Source organism: Musa acuminata, chromosome BXJ2-5 (assembly GCF_036884655.1).
Source record: "Musa acuminata AAA Group cultivar baxijiao chromosome BXJ2-5, Cavendish_Baxijiao_AAA, whole genome shotgun sequence".
In the NCBI taxonomy this organism is placed as follows: Eukaryota; Viridiplantae; Streptophyta; class Magnoliopsida; order Zingiberales; family Musaceae; genus Musa; species Musa acuminata.
Genome location: NC_088342.1, coordinates 34,931,308 through 34,944,619, shown reverse-complemented (window position 1 = coordinate 34,944,619; position 13,312 = coordinate 34,931,308).

The following is a 13,312-nucleotide window of genomic DNA, read 5'->3' as shown; positions in this document are numbered from 1 at the left end:
TTTGCCTATGACAAAGGGAGAGAAAATAAATGATAAATGTTTGGTACCAACAATCATGAAGTGATAAAAATATCAATTTAATGTTTGGTATCATTAATGCTTTAGTATCATGCATGGGAGAAATGATGAATGTTTGGTATCATGATCAAAATATTGATTTAATGCATGAAGTGATAAATGCTTAAAAATTTTAATGTCTTAGCATCATGAATGTTATGCCCGAAATGATGAATTATGAATGCTCGAGTATCATGTATGATATGCCCATAGTGATGATTTATTTTTGGTATCATGCATGAAGTAAGGATGAAATGTGAGGTATTGAAATTGTGCATGTTTTAATTTGAAACTATAATGATGTACAAACATATTGAATTAAGAATGATACTTTATCATTGTCATAATTTGAAGATTGAAGTAAAGAAAAAAGAATTACAACATTGTATTCTTCCTTTCTATTTGACAATGACAAAGAGGGAGTAAAATTTGCTAGCTTGTATATTGTAAAATGATGTAAAATTTTGCTAGCCTACACTTTGCAAAGGAAGCAAAAAAATCACACTTCTCAAAGAGAAGAAAGAACTTGCTATCTTGAACATCACAAAAAATTACTAGCTTGCCTATCTTAAGAAGTAAAAATGCTTGCAAAATTTGCAATCTTGCATATATTTAAAATTAATGATGATTTAGTGATTATGCATGTTGTAAAGTGATGAAAAAATTTACTAGCTTATATGTTGTAAAACTTGTATATCTCAAAAACTAGCTAGATGCACTTCTCTTTTTTGTTGATGATAAAGGAGAAGTTATGATGATGATTATGCATGGAATGATATATTAAAATTTTGATTATGCATGATTTTATGATGACATGTTGCTTTGACTTGAATTCAAAGTTCTATCAATATGACATATTGATAGGGGGAGTTAAGGTTAACTCCGTAATCAATTGGTTGTCATTATTAAAAAGGGAAAGATTATTGAATCTTGGATTTTGATGATGAAACCAATTGATAGTGTTTACCTGATCTGCATTTTGAGTGACGTTGGAAGCTTCGATCAGGGAGAGACAATTAAAGTAGGAAGAATCATGTTGGGCCAAAGTGGAACATGTCAGAAGATTGGACATCGAGCTGGAGGATCAGTAGACATATCGACAGAAGGCTTTGGGCCATGGGTTCAGGCATTGAGCTAAGAAGAGCAAAAATTATACTAAGGAAATTGGAGTTGCAGAGGTCAATTGACTGATTGGGCAATATGCCACAAGAGAGGACGATGTGTCGAAGAATCGGACAAAGCGTCGATGAACCAATGACATGCCAGACAACATTTGATTCATGCTTTGTAATAATTATCTAGATCAAAGTAGGTTTAGGCGTAATTAGGTTGGAATTGGGCTAACTCAATTAGGGGCCAATTGGGCCCAAGTTTGGGCTGTGTTGGGCCAAGTGAAAGGCCCAAACAATAACCCAAATTGGTGACATAGTCTCCGAGACTATGTCAGGTGGTGGTATCACCCAGACTTAGTCTCTTAGGCGGTGGTACCACCCAGTGTTAGTGTTACAGATAGTTGTACTACATAGCACAAGCGGTGATACCGCTAGGACTCGGGAAACCCGGGATAAGAACTTTTTTTGCTCTAATTTTGAAGTCAATTATGGTAGGAAGAATTGAGCACGAAATTAAGTTTTAAAAGGGAAAAAAATACTTGAGAAAAAAAATTGGGAAACTCTCTTAGGATTTAGGATCACTTCTTCCTAGTATTTAGAAGTTTGTCTAAAGGGAGAAGTGAGGTCTAAGAAAGAAAGGCTTGTAAGGGTTATTTGTCACGCCCCCCCCGAATTATCACATTCAGGAGGTGTGACCCTGTCTAAAATCAATTATACTATAATTCATCATCAATTCAATCCAGAATCCAATCTAACAATTTGAGGATACTAAGAATCATTCAAAATCAATATTCACAATTCATAAACCTATACGTTACATAAATCATTATCCACTTCACTCAAAGATTCGAGAAATCTAAAGGCAACTCAACTAAACATCAACCACAACACAAATCCATAATCATAGAAATATATACAATCACAAAAAAGATAATTATTTACCATGAGTTCTTATCCTTATATAACTTAAACTTATCATTCCATACACATGAGCGGTCCTTTAAACTTTTACAACATATAAGTATCAACAGATCCTTAACATTACATCAGAAGTAAAGTTTACTATACAACAAAAACCATCATCCAACAAAATTAGCTCAAAAATCTTCTAACCTTTCACTGCTTTAACCCAATTCTAGCTTTTCAGTGCGTGACAAGCTACCCTGAAAAATTTATATAGCAACGGGGTGAGCATAAAGAGCTCAGCAAGTGTCTAACATATCCATGGCGATAGGAGAAGTTCAAGCAGGTTTAGTATCAAGATACAAAGTAGAAATACAAATGTTCATTTGAAGTCATCTCATTTGATATAAAATCACAAAGGTTTACCTCGTTCAAAAATAGGCATTAGACATAACAATAGGAGAAAGGAAATTGGAGCATTTCATTGGCAAAAGAAACATTTAGGCATGTATCAAATGGCACATGAAGCATTTAGGTACATATCAAAGGCATAAGAGTGTTTGAGAGCATAACAATGACATACGAAACACTTCAAGGTATAACAAGTGAACCAAGTAATAAACACAAGCTTGTATGTCATTTTTGATGTAGCATGCATTCCATTTTTATCCAAAGCATAATATGAACTCATAAACAAAGCTTTGGATATCATATCAATAAACATAGATGGCGCTGTGGGACCACATACATAATGTGATTCATCCATTTCTGGATGACCACCAAGCATAAGTCTCCCACGTTTGGGAGCTCCATCCACCCACGTCTGAGTGAAGTCAATGGGGCCGGCAGAGCAATCGCGGGCTCTAAGCATAACTCCCTTTACCATTTCTGGCAAAGGTTCACAATATCTCACAAGACACCAGAGTACAAAAAGAGTAGTATGAACAATAACATTGGCACATATCAGAAGCACATGCGGAATAACAAAATATACATATGCCTTTCGAGTCAATACGATACAAACATAATCTTTCATAAATGTATTCAGATTTGAAAGAAAACAAAAGCAAGAGCATACAAGGATTTCAAGAAATCACATATTGCTCAATTGAAATAAGAAGGTTAGGTGAATTCAATGTCCAACGAAATGAAACTGGAAGAGGCACATATCGAAAGCAAATGCCGAACAATGGATTGCATGTGCCGAATCATTATGATGCAAACATGATCTTTAGATGATAGCTGCAGATGTACAAATAAATAAAGGATAAAAGTATACAGGAATTTAAGGTAATAATGTAAAGCTTAACTGAAGAGTGTTTGCCGAAATCGATTTCCAAAGAGAAGAAACAAGGAAAGCCGAAATCGACCAAAGCTCGATTCTGGTAGAATTCGATAGGGACATTGTATGAACTATTTTGATAACCAATTATGATCCAATTTGTACAAAATAAGTTTCATTAGAAAGCTTTATCAATCTAGTTTTAGGCAAATCAAGTTTAACGAGAATTAGAATTTACTACAGGGAGTTACAGATAATTTCGTAGCAAAAGGTCTGAAAATATTAGCTCTGTTTTACTGAATCCATAGGGTCGATGAAAGCAGATGTTTTAGTTAGCAATTGTATTCCAAAAATTTCAAATCAGGTATATACAGAAAGCATTTTGAGTCTAGCCTCGAATAAATCATACTTTGTATGAATCTGAGTTCACAGCAGAAAGTTATAAGTAGTTAAGCAACAAGAGGTCAGAAATTTCAGTCCCTATTTTGCAGAATTTGTAGGGTTAATTGAAACAGAAGTCTTAGTAGGCATTTAAACTCCAAATCATTCAATCTCAGTGTCAAAATAAAGATATTTGAGTCTACTTTCAAATGAATTAGGCTTTGCCTAAATCAGAGTTTAGTGCTAAAAGTTAGATCCAAAACAATGTATAGAAGTCAGATTACTGAAAAAATTTCAGATTCATGGCTTTGTATCAAAAGGAAAGAACGGTTTGGTACTAAGCTGAAATCTTTTGAATTATGAAGTATTAAAAGGAAAACAGAGATTAGGAATTTTGTAGGAAGAGGTTAGATCACTTGCCTTAGATGAGTTTGATTCCCAAATATAGGGAGTTGATGCAAAACCTCAAACAAAGTTTCCTCTTCTTCTTCTCCTTCTTCTTCTTCTTCTTCTCTTCTTCTTCTTCTCCTCAAACTAACGTTGGCTGAAAACTTTCTTTTTAATGGTGCCTTAAATTACTTAGGTTTGGCTCATGCTAAAATAGTGATGTGGCAAGCATGCATGGGGGTTTAGGTGTCAACTTTAGAATAAATGCTAAGTGGCTCATCCTTGTTAATAACACATGTCCTCCATTTTATTTTATTTTATTTTTATTTACTCAATTCTGAATATTCTATAAATCATCTCAAACATTTAATATTTACTCTTAGGTCCTTAGCCATAAACTTTAATATAATATTATTTAATAAAAAAATTATTAAATAATCCTCATATTTACAAACAAGCATTTACTAATTTTTTTTTTTAAATGGGGGATGTTACATTATCTCCTAAACCTATGAAAAGAAGAAATAGTGTAAAAGGGTAGTTGATCTTCCCCCGTTGAAAGAAGATCAGTAGTGGAAGTCGATGGCCTCGACGGAAGAAGAATCGAGAGTGGATGTAGGTTACGATGATCGAACCACTATAAAAAACTACTTTGTATTTCTATTTTGCTCTTTACTTTAATTGCAAACTGAATTATTACTTTCACTACTTTATGAATATGCTTTTAAGTTAACATCTTTCCGAAACGATTTTATTGTATGAGATTTTCAAAACCGACGTTTGTATCCACTGCACTAATTCACCCCCCCTCTTATTACCGACTCAATCCTAACAAAAAGAACCATAGGAGTTCAAAAACAAGATCTTGATTCATAGAAAGATCTTAAGTATCAAATATCGAGAAATCAAGATCATGATTTGGATAAAAAAAATAAATCTCAATCCATAAAATTTTCTGGTAAGAAATGCCAAGTCATCATTATTATCACTTTGGGCATGATACCAAATCAATAAATTTTCAAATTAACATTACTTAGGTATGCATGATACCAAAACCTGGTTTCAAGTCTTCAACATATAACATACACAATTTCAAACCATTATAAACCATTATCAAGGTCATAGTTTATTTACATAAGTATTTTCTTTGGTAAATGGTAAGCAGGAATCATCAAAGATAGAAAATATTTTGATTCTCATAAAAGATAGCTCAAGTAGAGAAATCAAAAGAAAGTTCATGATTCGGTTGGAAATTTTTCATTCAAATTCAATTTGTCAACTCCAAACTTATCACTTTTCTTAATTCAAGAGATAACATAAAATAGATTCATCACTAAGAATTACTTGTTGAAAAATTGAAAAGCTTTAGAGATATTTTCAAGAAACATGCATTCTCCCATTTTTGTTTCAATTTAAGTGATTTGATTTTATATAAGCATGCCCAAGTTTTTTATGCCAAATCAAAACATGCATCATCGTTTAAAACCGAAAGAGCAAATTTCTTCATAGAAATCATCAAGATCAATAAACAATAAATCACAAAAATCATTATTACTTCAAATAATCATGCATGATTAAATCATCAAGCATAATTTCATTAATTATAAAGCATTTTCAATCAAAATCATTTTATTTTTTTTTGTATTAATGCATTTTCAATCAAAATGATTAAGTGAATCTAACTCTTCATGCTTAATCTTATATACAAAGCCATGCATCATCATTTATAATTGGAAAGCAATATGGAAATCACAAAGATATACATTATTGCTTCTTAAAACATATGTATAATTAATCTTATTTGGTGTACAAGCATTACATTTAATTTTAACATTTTTATTCCTTTATCATAAAACATGTAATTGTCATGATAAAATATATATATTTTTAAAACTAATTAATCAAAGCATGAAAGCACTAAGTAATTTCATGGTAAAGTAAATATATTTCGGGTGAGTTATATACCTCATTGTGAAAGACCACCCCATCTTTGTTGGTTTGCTCCTCATCTTCGGATGCGCTCGATTCATCCTTGAGTGCTTCCTTCTTCTTTGGCAACTTCTTCTTCAATTTTATATACTCATCTTTGGAGTGCCCCGACTTTTTGTATTCATAGCAAGTAATTGCATTATTTTTAAGTTTATTTTTATTCTTTCATTCTTATTTCATGAACTTTTTAAGCTTTATTGTTAAAAGTTCAAAGTCATCATTACTTAAGCTTTGGCTCGAGTGGTCTTCTTGAGTTCTAAGTGTCAAATCCTTCCTATTTTTTGGAAGGTTGTTCTCATGTTCATCAAGTTCATCATGTGCCTTACACATCATTTCATAAGTTCTTCAATCGGAAAATAGTTTAAGTCCTTTGCCTCTTGTATGACAGTTACATTTGAATCATAGTTTTTAGGAAGAGAATGTAAAACTTTATTCATAAGTTTAAGATTCGAAAAACTTTTAGCAAGAGCTTTTAAACTATTAATGGCATCCGTAAAACGGGTGTACATATCAACGATAGTTTTGTTTGGCTTCATTCAAAATAATTTAAAATCATACATCAAAAGATTAATTTTTGAATTTTTAACTCTACTAGTGCCTTCGTGTGTAATTTCAAGAGCATGCTAAATATCGTATGTAGTTTCACAAGTCAAAATACGATTAAACTCATTTTTATTCAAAACGCAAAATAAAGCATTCTTAGCTTTTGCATTTAAAGAAAATATTTTTTTATTAAAGCCATTCCATTCATTCATAGGTTTAGAGGGGGTTTGAAAGCCAAGTTCAATAATATTTCATAAATCAAAATTCAAAGAAAGCAAGAAAACTCTCATCCGAGTTTTCCAATATGTGTAGTTTGTCCCATTGAACATAGGAGGACGAATGATAGAGTGACCCTCTTGAAATATGATAAAAGTAATTTCTCTTAGGTGTTGAACCAAATGAGAAAAATGTGGCTCTGATACCAACTGTTAGGATCGAGTCGGCACTGGGGGGGGGGGGGGGGGGGGTGAATTAGTACTTACGATAAAAATCACGTCGAGTCAAAAAACTTCGTATGTTCGATGAAAACCGATATCAGAAATGCATAACTTTAAAAATGTTCATAAGAGTGTGAAGCTAAAATAATGAGGAAGTAAAGCAGTTGCAAAGTAAGTAAATGACAACAATAGAAATACAAACTGAGTTTATATTGGTTTGGTCATCGTGACCTACGTCCACTCTCGATTCCTCTTCCGTCGAGGCAACCGACATCCACTAACAATCTTCCTTTAATGGGCGAAGACAAACTATCCTTACAACTCTATTCTCCTTTCGATAGGTTCAAGAGAGAACCTTTACACCCCCACTCACTCCTCTCTAAATAGAAATCATGTTTAGACTAAAGGAGGAGAACTCTCATAAGATTATAACAGAATTTTCCCTTGTTTTTGTTCTTAGTTCTTGGGTAATCTGAGTAGGGATGAGAGGGGTATTTATAGTCCCCAAATGGATTTAAACTTAGAGCCAAAACTAGTCTCATCCTAGGTTTTCAGGGTACTAGGCGGTACCACCGCTAGTACTGGGCGATACTACAACTTATAGCACTAACACTAGGCAGTACCACCACCCAATCTAGCGATACCACTGCTTGACACTGGGCAGTACCAACTTCCAATCTAGTGGTACTATCGCCTGACACAGTCTCAAAGATTGTGTCTTGGAGACTGAGCCTTTGGCAGTGCCATCGTTTGGATCGATGGTGCTGTTAGGATCGAGAGCACTAAGAGGGGGGGGGGTGAATTAGTGCAGCGGAAATCTTTCAGCGATTAAAAATCGAAAGCTGCGTTCGTTCGATAGAAACTATTATGATGCAAAAGCTGATTCACAGTTTGTATCTAAGTGCAGTTTGCGTCTAAGCGCATATTGCGTCTAAGCGCAGTTTGCGTCTAAACACAGTTTGCGTCTAAGCGCAGTTTGCGTCTAAACACAGTTTGCGTCTAAGCGCAGTTTACGTCTAAACGCAGTTTGCGTCTAAATGGAATCAAGACGTAAACGTAAACTGCACAGAACCTTGTTCGTAAAAGCGCAGAAGACAGTTTGCAGTTGTAAATGAAATCAAGACGTAAACGTAAACTGCACAGAACCTTGTTCGTAAAAGCGCAGAAGACAGATTGCAGTTGTAAATGAAATCAAGACGTAAACGTAAACTGCACAGAATTCATTCGTAAAAGCGCAGAGAGCAGAGGCTAAGTAGGAGGTTTGCAGTAATGATAAAGTGCTCAAAATAAACGCAAACCAGAGATTTAGAGTGGTTCGGTCAGTCTTGACCTACTCCACTTTTGGCTTCCTCCACCGATGAGGTCACCGACGTCAACTAGAAGCCTTCCTTCAATAGGCGAAGGCCAACTACCCTCTTACAGATTCACTCCTTTTGATGGGCTTAGGAGACAACCCTTACAGATGTTTTCTCTCCTCTCTTTACAACTCAAACTTGAAGAACAGAAGGAGGAGGAAAAACTAGCAGTTTTGAGCTCTAAGAACCACTGAAAAGATCAAGATTTCGGGTAAGTTCTTGCTCTTTTCAGTGCTGAATGGGTGGGGTATTTATAGGCCCCAACCCAATTCAAATTTGGAGCTCAAAACGATCAAATCCCGGAATTCCGGGATCAAGCGGTTGCACCTCTTGACTGGAGAGGTTGCACCGCCTGGCAGAGCTCGAAGACCGAGCTCAGGCGGTGCCACCTCTCTGCCAGGGAGGTTGCACCGCCCAGTCTTGCTCGAAGACTGAGCTCAGGCGGTGCCACCTCTCTGTCAGGGAGGTTGCACCGCCCAATCTAGCTCGAAGACTGAGCTCAGGCGGTGCCACCTCTCGGCTGGGGAGGTTGCACCGCCCAGTCTCGCTGGGAGGCTTAGCCCAGGCGGTGCCACCTCCTGGCCTGGGCGGTTGCACCTCCTGGTGCAATTCCAGATCACTGGTTGGGCTCCAAACTTGGCCCAAACCAGTCCTAATTCGGGCCCAATTGGCCCAAGATTAAGTTAATGGGATCACCTCCCATTTTTCAACTTAATCAACGTGCTAACTACGATTAGATCTAAGACAATTTCTGCGGCTTTGCTTCGGTGCGTCAATCGCTTCTTTCGGCGAGTTTCCGGCGAACTTCCGTCGATCATCCGATGAACCCTCGGTGATGCTCCTGCGGACTTCCGGCAAACTCCTGGACTTTGCGACGATCCACTTGGCAAGTTTCGACGAGCTTCGCTTGGCAAGCTTCTGGACTTCTCGGATCTGTTCTCGCAGAACCTCCGACGACCGTCCGAACTTCCGTCGAACTCTCGAACTCCCAATGTGATCATGAACTTGACTCCGACGCAACTCCTGCTGCTTGTCTTTCTTTCATCGTAGTTAATCCTGCACACACAAAAACAAAAACTTCGATCGAGACAATTAATCCTAAGCAATTAATCAAGTTGTCCGGCATGTCATTGGTCCCTCGACGCTTCGTCCGATTCTTCGGCGCATCGTCCTTTCCTGCAGCCTATTGCCCAATCGGCCAGTTGACTCCGCAACTCCGATATCCTTGGCACAATACTCGCTCTTCTTGGCCCGATGCCCGAGTCCACGACCCGAAGCCTTCTGTCGATACGTCGACCGATCCACCGGCCCGACGTCCAATCTTCTGACATGTTCTTCCGGCACAACATGATGTTCCTGCTTTAATTGTCTCATCCTGATCGAAGCACTCTGCTTCACTCAAAACGCAGATTAAATCATAAACATATATCAAGGAGTTTCATCATCAAAATACGAGATTCAACAGGTGCCACCTCCTGACCCAACTTTTGGGTCACTGAATAAGCCTTTCTCTCGGTCCAAAACAACCCCAATTCGGGCCCAATTGGCCTCTAATTGAGTTGGCCTAATTACATTATAAACCAACCTAATTATAACTAAAACTACTTCGATCTAGATATTATTACAAAGCATTTACTACATGTTGTCCGGTATGTTAATTGATTTATTGGTGCTTCATCCAATCCTTCGACGCATCATCCTCTTTTATGGCCTTTTGCCTAATTGGCATGTTGACCTCCATAACTCCAATCTCCTTGGCGCAATGTCCGGTCTTCTATGTTCGATTCCAGAACTCATGGCATGAAATCTTCTACCGACACGTTAACCGATCCTCCGGCTCGACGTCTAATATTCTGACATATTCCACTTCAGCCCAACATTGATTATTCCTACTTTAAGTATCTCTTCATAATCAAAGCTAGTCCTACATCACTTAAACGCACATTATATTATTAACTCTCTCAATTGGTTATATCATCAAAATCCGACATTCAACATAAACAAACCATTATGCGATATACCTCTAGTGATAATCTTATCATCCTTAATAATTGAACAACTATTATTCTCATAAAATACTTTATAACCATTTAATGTCAAACAATAAATGAAAATAATATTTTTGATAGTAGAAGGAACAAAATAGCATGTATCTAATGCAATAATAGCTTCACCATGCTGATGTTGTAGGGTGACCTCGCCAACAACCACTACAATAACTTTTGCTCCATTGCCCATCTTGAGATCCATCTCGCCTCTTGGCAATCTCTTAGGTCTTGCTAGAATCTTCAACGAATTACAGAAATGACAAACACTATTGGTATCTAATACCCATGTGTTATCATAAGATTATGATAAATGGAGATTGATCATGAATGTACCTGAAGCTTCTCTAAGCTTCTGTTTCGCCCTCTCTGCAAGGTACTCCTAGTAGTTCCTCTTCTAGTACCCATCTTTACTATAGTTGAAGCACTAGCCTTTGTCATTTGCTGGATCTTTCTTAGCTACCTTTGCTTTACCCGGTTTGCCCTAGCCCTTGTCATTCTTATGGGATTTTTCTGCCTTTCTTTTCTTTTTGGTCTCACTAGCATAGAGAACTTGTTTCTCGTTCTTGATAGTACTCTCTATATCTCTCAACATATTGAGGAGCTCAAGGAGATTCACCTCAAGCTTATTTATTGGAAGTTTTAATCTAGTATTGTCGGTCATCAAGAGTGACAACCAATCTTACGAGGGCTATTGAGTATCAATAGAGGATCATCCACTCTCGGTATTATGAGAGGAATATCCTGTGTGTTCTTGTTTAAACAAATCTATAGCTAAGGTCATTCATATTGAGAAAGAAAGAGTTCTTCGGAAGAATCCAATTTGAGCGAGACTTGAGAAAAAACTGTATGGGCCTGATAGCATCATGCCCGGTATATGGTCTATGGGATATTAGATGGATGAGAGACTATAGGTACATGGTAACTGAGGAGAGATATGTCCAATGGATTAGATTCCCTTATATCGTTTGGGGACTATGACATAGTGGCCTAGTATGTTCGTAGTCGATGAGTCGAGTGAATTATTATGGAGCTCCATAATAATTAACTAAGCCAAAAGGAGTTCTAACAGGTATGACTTAGGGCTAGATTAATATTGGGCCTAGAGGGTCACACACATATGGTAAGTATTACGACGAATAGAGTTTCGAATATGAGATATCCGTTGGAGCTCCTATCTTATTGGATATGAATTAGTGCAGCGGATAAAAATGTCGGTTTGAAATTTCTTTATATAATAAAATCTAATCTCAGAAATGCTTAACTTGAAACCATGCGAAAGTGTAGTGAAAGTAAGAATTCCGTTTGCAATAAAGGTAAATAACAAGAAATAAATGCAAACCAGATTTTTATAGTGGTTTAGTCGTCATGATCTACATTCACTCTATCGATTCCTCTTCCGTCGAGGCCACTAGCATTCACTAACAATCTTCCTTCAATGGGTGAAGATCAACTACCCTTACAACTTGATTCTCTTTTTGATAGGTTTAGGAGAGAACCTTTACAACCCCTTTTTACAAAGCTTCCCTCACACTCTCCCTTAAAATGATCTCTAAACTTTAGGAGGAGGGATTCTATACTTTACAAAGGTTTTCAACTTTAGAGACACAGTTTTTTATCACCTTTCTTACTACTCTATGCAAGAATAGCTGAGGTATTTATAGACCCCAAATGGCTACAAAACTTGGAGCCAAAATTCAAATCTCCAAAATTTCGGGGTACGGGTGGTACCACCATCTACAGCCTGACATTGGGTGGTACCATCACTTGACAGTCTCGGAGACTGAGTCTGGGTGGCACCCAGACTCGCGGTACCACCACCTGACACAGTCTTGGAGACTGTGTCATGTCGGTTCCACCTGTTGGGTCACTGTTTGAGCCTTTTCACTTAGCCCAACACAACCCAAACTTGGCCCAATTGACCCCTAATTGAGTTGGCCCAATTCCAACCCAATTATGTGCTAACTACAAATTTTAGACATTTACTAAGCTAAATAAGTCCGCAAGTCTAGGTTTCTTCTGGCGAGCATCCAACGATCTTTCGATGAACTTCCGATGATCTCTCGGCAATATTCTAGTGGACTCCTAGCAAGCTCCTGGACTTCACAACGATCTTCATAGCGAGTTTCGATGAGCTTCTTTGGCAAGCTCCTGGACTTCTCGGTCAATTCCGATAGAACTTCTGACGAATATCTAGACTTCCAACGAACTTCGAACTCCCAAAAAAGTCTCATTCTTCACTCCAAGACTTCATTTTACTTTATGCCTTGCTAACATAGTTAATCATGCACACTTAAAATCTACTTCGATCTAGATAATTTTTATAAGACTTCAATTAAATATTGTCCGGCATATCATTGGTTCATCGAACTCCCTCTATCAATATGCCATATTGATAGAACCTTGAATTCAAATTGAATTCAAGTCAAAGCAATATTTCATTATGAATATTTGTAATATGTGATCATAAAATCATACATAATCAAATTTTCAATACATCATTGATCATTAACATAACTTCTCCCCCTTTGTCATTAATAAAAAGGAGAAGTGCAACTAGCAAGTTTTAGAGATATGCAAGTTTTGTAACATATAAGCTAGCAAATTGTTTATCACTTTACAACATCCATAATCATCAAATCATCATTAATTTTAAAGATGTGCAAGATTGTAAAGTTTGCACTTTTTCTTCTTAAGATAGGCAAGTTAGCAATATTTGGTGATGTTCAAGATAGCAAGTTCTTTCTTCTCTTTTGAGAAGTGCAAGCTAGCAATTTTGATTCTACTTGGGATGTGCAAGGTAGTAATTCTTACATCTCTT